The following is a 6824-nucleotide window of genomic DNA, read 5'->3' on the forward strand; positions in this document are numbered from 1 at the left end:
GAGGGACATTAAACTGTAAGATTTACTTTCATTTTCCTTTGCTATATCAAAGGATAAGTGGCTCTTTCTGTTATGCAACACTTGTATTTCTCTTATATTTTAAAAGAAAGAAAAAATAATATTTTTTTCAGTTTAACGTTCCACAATTATGCCCTTTAGGCTAAGGGAGATATTTTAAAAGAAAGAAAAAATATTTTTTTTTCAGTTTAACGTTCCACGATTATGCCCTTTAGGCTAAGGGAGATATTTTAAAAGAAAGAAAAAATATTTTTTTTCAGTTTAACGTTCCACGATTATGTCCTTTAGGCTAAGGGAGATATTTTAAAAGAAAGAAAAAATAATATTTTTTTCAGTTTAACGTTCCACGATTATGTCCTTTAGGCTAAGGGAGATATTTTAAAAGAAAGAAAAAATAATATTTTTTTCAGTTTAACGTTCCACGATTATGTCTTTTAGGCTAAGGGAGATATTTTAAAAGAAAGAAAAAATAATATTTTTTTCAGTTTAACGTTCCACGATTATGTCCTTTAGGCTAAGGGAGATATTTTAAAAGAAAGAAAAAATAATATTTTTTTCAGTTTAACGTTCCACAATTATGCCCTTTAGGCTAAGGGAGATATTTTAAAAGAAAGAAAAAATATTTTTTTTCAGTTTAAAGTTCCACAATTATGCCCTTTAGGCTAAGGAAGATATTTTAAAAGAAAGAAAAAATATTTTTTTTTCAGTTTAACGTTCCACGATTATGTCCTTTAGGCTAAGGGCTAAGGGAGATATTTTAAAAGAAAGAAAAAAATATATTTTTTTAGTTTAACGTTCCACGATTATGTCCTTTAGGCTAAGGGAGATATTTTAAAAGAAAGAAAAAATAATATTTTTTTCAGTTTAACGTTCCACGATTATGTCCTTTAGGCTAAGGGAGATATTTTAAAAGAAAGAAAAAATAATATTTTTTTCAGTTTAACGTTCCACGATTATGTCCTTTAGGCTAAGGGAGATATTTTAAAAGAAAGAAAAATAATATTTTTTTCAGTTTAACGTTCCACGATTATGTCCTTTAGGCTAAGGGAGATATTTAAAAAGAAAGAAAAAATTTTTTTTTCAGTTTAACGTTCCACGATTATGTCCTTTAGGCTAAGGGAGATATTTTAAAAGAAAGAAAAAATAATATTTTTTTCAGTTTAACGTTCCACGATTATGTCCTTTAGGCTAAGGAAGATATTTTAAAAGAAAGAAAAAATATTTTTTTTTTCAGTTTAACGTTCCACGATTATGTCCTTTAGGCTAAGGGAGGTATTTTAAAAGAAAGAAAAAATAATATTTTTTTCAGTTTAACGTTCCACGATTATGTCCTTTAGGCTAAGGGAGATATTTTAAAAGAAAGAAAAAATAATATTTTTTTCAGTTTAACGTTCCACGATTATGTCCTTTAGGCTAAGGGAGATATTTTAAAAGAAAGAAAAAATAATATTTTTTTCAGTTTAACGTTCCACGATTATGTCCTTTAGGCTAAGGGAGATATTTTAAAAGAAAGAAAAAATAATATTTTTTTCAGTTTAACGTTCCACGATTATGTCCTTTAGGCTAAGGGAGATATTTTAAAAGAAAGAAAAAATAATATTTTTTTCAGTTTAACGTTCCACGATTATGTCCTTTAGGCTAAGGGAGATATTTTAAAAGAAAGAAAAAATAATATTTTTTTCAGTTTAACGTTCCACGATTATGTCCTTTAGGCTAAGGGAGATATTTTAAAAGAAAGAAAAAATAATATTTTTTTCAGTTTAACGTTCCACGATTATGTCCTTTAAACTAAGGGAGATATTTTAAAAGAAAGAAAAATAATATTTTTTTCAGTTTAACGTTCCACGATTATGCCCTTTAGGCTAAGGGAGATATTTTAAAAGAAAGAAAAAATAATATTTTTTTCAGTTTAACGTTCCACGATTATGTCCTTTAGGCTAAGGAAGATATTTTAAAAGAAAGAAAAAATATTTTTTTTCAGTTTAACGTTCCACGATTATGTCCTTTAGGCTAAGGGAGATATTTTAAAAGAAAGAAAAAATATTTTTTTTCAGTTTAACGTTCCACGATTATGTCCTTTAGGCTAAGGGAGATATTTTAAAAGAAAGAAAAAATAATATTTTTTTCAGTTTAACGTTCCACGATTATGTCCTTTAGGCTAAGGGAGATATTTTAAAAGAAAGAAAAAATAATATTTTTTTCAGTTTAACGTTCCACGATTATGTCCTTTAGGCTAAGGGAGATATTTTAAAAGAAAGAAAAAATAATATTTTTTTCAGTTTAATGTCCCACGATTATGTCCTTTAGGCTAAGGGAGATATTTTAAAAGAAAGAAAAAATAATATTTTTTTCAGTTTAACGTTCCACGATTATGTCCTTTAGGCTAAGGGAGATATTTTAAAAGAAAGAAAAAAATTTTTTTCAGTTTAACGTTCCACGATTATACCCTTTAGGCTAACGGAGATATTTTAAAAGAAAGAAAAAATAATATTTTTTTCAGTTTAACGTTCCACGATTATGCCCTTTAGGCTAAGGGAGATATTTTAAAAGAAAGAAAAAATAATTTTTTTCAGTTTAACGTACCACAATTATATGCCCTTTAGGCTAAGGGAGATATTTTAAAAGAAAGAAAAAATAATATTTTTTTCAGTTTAACGTTCCACGATTATGTCCTTTAGGCTAAGGGAGATATTTTAAAAGAAAGAAAAAATAATATTTTTTCAGTTTAACGTTCCACGATTATGTCCTTTAGGCTAAGGGAGATATTTTAAAAGAAAGAAAAAATAATATTTTTTTCAGTTTAATGTTCCTCGATTATGCCCTTTAGGCTAAGGGAGACGGATGATTAATGCTGCCGAATGATGATGGAAAAATAGTGGAATGGGAATGTAAGAGGAAACGAGGGCACTCTGAAAAAACACCACGGACACGATCATCACATTATTTGGTCGGGGATCGGACCATGGGCCCCACACACCAAAGATAACCTTTCTACCATTGAGCCAGCGTGCCTCCCGCTTGCTCTGATTCTTTTTTTTCTTTTTTTTAAGGCAAGATGATGCTTCAGTTTGCAAAAGAAGACTTGGACTTCCTTCCTAAAAGTGAAGTAAGGGAACAGAGTCAATCCAGGATTTTCTGGGGGAGATGCTCCATAACTGCTGAAATAATCAGTCTCATTGAAACTCTTCAAAGTGACATGTGGCAATATTATTTACACCTGATACATAGAACAGGGGGGGGGGATTTTAAAAAGGGTCACAAGTGAAATGAAGGAAAAAAATGTTCTCTCTTCCTGGCTTCTGGTTTATTCCCTGCTTGACAAACGTTATATTGCTTTGCTTGGTGACAGGAGCGTCATTTCAGATTTTGCTTGGGGGGGGGAACCCCTTGATATTAGTAAAATTTTGCTACTATTTACTACTATTACTACTGATTTACTGATTTACTACTATTTTATTGATAAAATCTATAGAAATCTCAAACTCAGGGGGGTGAATTGCTCCTCCCTGCCCCCCTAAATGACGCCCCTGCTTGGTGAATCCTTTTTCTTCAACCTTCAGAAAATTGACTTAAACTATCGTTTTTGCAAAACAACTCTTTCTTTTAAACCCCAAACGGAAACATGACGGCAGAAAGTTTCGGAAAGTGTTACTATTTTCAGTGCTAGCTTCTCATTTTAAATAGTATATATTTACAACGAAGAGGGGTGCACGTGCACCGGTGCAACCCCTCCTAAATCCGGCCCTGTAAGGAAAATGAAATGTAAGTGGCATTGAATTACACATATGTAGGTAGATCACCAAAGGAGTGTAATAAGACGCCAAAGATTTTCATAGTCTGGAGTAAATAACTGAATCTAAAAATGGGGTTATCCTTGTCATAAGATATAGGCTATATTTGCCAAGTTTCATCGAAATACGGTTACTGGATAACCGTACTGTGGTTTAACACATACTGTGGTGTTTAAAAATAAATAAATAAACTTAGGAACCTCTTCCTACCATAATTAACTATAGTTCATGGTTTGTGCACCATTGCCTTCAGAATGAAGCAAGTCTTCGAATAACATCACGTACATGTATCAACGATCCATTATTTCGAAAAAGAATAATAGGAAAAATGTCCCGGCATTTTCCTAGAAAAAGTACTTTTTTCTTAGTGGGCGCTCGTTTCAAATTCAGGGTCTGCACGAACAATACCGAAAAAAAACTACGTCTTGGGCTTTACATTTGTCCAGTCTAATTTTCGTACTGTTTGTAGATATGAAGATATGGATTTTCAATACAAACCGTGAATTTTTGTAGCAAATTTGATTTTTTGAGATTTTTTGAAAATAGAAAAGAGAGAGATAGTATACACGTTCTAAGAAGGGTTGCATAACCCAATTTACCTCTATACAGGGTGAGTCAAAAGTTGCTAACCGAAATGACCAGGTGTCTTTCCAGTCCTAGATGTCTCTGCTGTGACTGAGGAAAACCACGAAAATCCTCAGTAGGAATCTTTAAATTGTCGGCTCCTTCTTCTTATGTAACCACGCACAGCTAGAACAAAATATCCCTGACCTTGTCTCTATTTACGATATCGACTTGCCGCAAACGCATTCCGTGTTCAGTGCTGCCGTGTCGTGACAAAACGCTGTAACTTTGGCGGAGCAGTTTTGCATAAAAGAGCCGTAAAGTTTTCATCCGAAAATGTGATCTGTATCGAGTAGAACGAGTGTATCTTGACTTTGGAAACACGTGGTTACATGTAATGTTACGTAAATGCATGTTGTGTGATTAAATTTGGTGAAAATTGATTGGTTGACCATTATTGCCTAGTTACACTGGTTCTACACGATACAGATCACATTTTCGGATGAAAACTTTACGGCTCTTTTTCGCAAAACTGCTGCGCCAAAGTTACAGCGTTTTGTCACGACACGGCAGAGTGCTATCAAGGCTTCCTTATTGCCTACTTTAGACTTACCTTTACGTCCGTGCGTGTCTGGGAATCCCTTGCGTATCTATTGCAGAGTGTTGAAATACACATTTTTGGACAGTGTAGGTGACTTTCTGTATATGGTTATGAATCTCCAACTGCAAAGCTTCTCGAGTTCGAATATATACAGTATATATATATTCCCACATACCTCTGAAACTACGCACTTTCAGAGCTATGTGAGGAGCCATCTCCTACAGATTGTCGGTCTAATTTATTAACGCCCTGTATATCTTGAAAAAGACTCAGCAATTTTATTTTTTAAGCGGCCACATTATAAACGAGCAAATCAACTGGAAAGATTATTAAAAACAACTATTGGTAGATCTATAATTTTATCTTTTCACTTGAATGCTTTTGAATACATTTGAATACATTTCAATTCATAAACCATGTTCGTACGTTGTTATGCATTGCATTCTGCTGTTTGCGGTTGGCTCGTGGCTTTGAAATTATTAGCTATATGTGTGAATGAAAAAGATGCCGTTACAAGATACTTAACACAACTACGAGAATATGTTTGCTTCGTTGACTTATCAGATGCTCAGATGAGAGCACACTAAGTAACGCTGTTTACTCTTTTATTGTGAAGAAATTTCTTGTAAGAATTTAATAAGTAAAGAAAACCTCTGTGTGTGTTATTTAGAAAACGTTATTAATCATTTAATTTGTTAGGCTAGTTTTAGACGGAAGCATTTTTCGTAGCATTTCTCGTAGCAAAAATCGTATCATCGATATCCTACCGTGTAAAGTAGCAAATGCTATAGCATTTCCCATACCATGGCATATCTTATGGCATTTCTTGTCGATAGAACCTGCTCTATTTCGTAGCATTTTCCCTAGCATTTCTGGTCCGATTGCAGCACCGTGGTGTCTTAAAAAGAAGCGAAATATTTTGTGCCAAATATCCAAGCTCTTTGTTTTGAGTGGGAAATTGAATTGTAGTAAAGAAAAATGAGTTGGAGTAGGGATGCTGTTTGCCCACATACTTCTTTGTGATTTTCGTTTTTCAATATGACCGACGAGAACTGTTGTTACAATTACTATAGCTTTAGCTACCTCACGCTTAATTTCGGAGCCATAATTGCGCTCTTCTCCAGTGATTTGTTTGCTACGTCACGACAGATGCTTATCAAAATGCTACCGTTTAAAAGCACCATATACTTTTGATGTCATAGAATATTATATGAAATTTTTGGCAGCACATCTGCTACGAGAAATGCTACGAGAAATGCTTCCGTCTAAAACTAGCCTTATAGTTTGATGTCTGTACTAAACAGGTTCTGTTGATTTATTGATTGAGGTTTTATGTCACCTAATAGTATGAAGTGGATCCAAAAAGAAGGCTACAACGGTTAGTATTCATCCACAAAAAAAAGGTATATCATAAAAATTTCTGCTACAAGGTATTTAATGATATAGGGGTTAATTTTCGACATATTTCCCACCATTGTCTAAACACTTATTAAAATAGCGTATTACTACTTTTTATCTCAGACTCAGGATTCTAACACCTGAAGCTGGAACTACATTTCAACTTCGTTCTTGATATCTTCATCACGGAAATGTTGTCCAGCAAAATATTTCCATAAATAGGAACAAACGCTTTTTGAATATCCGTTGGGTGCTTACCCAATGTTCGAAGTGGGGGAGGGGGGGAAAGCAGAGGCGGTATGTTTCATTACGATTTTGACGCGATATATCGGCTATCTAAATGTTGAAATACAGTGAGAGTATGTTACCTAAAAGATTGCATTTCTATAACTGAAAACCATTGGAGAGCTTCTCTGTAGTTACGGGGAGAGGACATGGAGAGATTTTGATCC

This window comes from Thermobia domestica, chromosome 10 (assembly GCF_964235325.1).
Source record: "Thermobia domestica chromosome 10, izTheDome1.hap1.1, whole genome shotgun sequence".
In the NCBI taxonomy this organism is placed as follows: Eukaryota; Metazoa; Arthropoda; class Insecta; order Zygentoma; family Lepismatidae; genus Thermobia; species Thermobia domestica.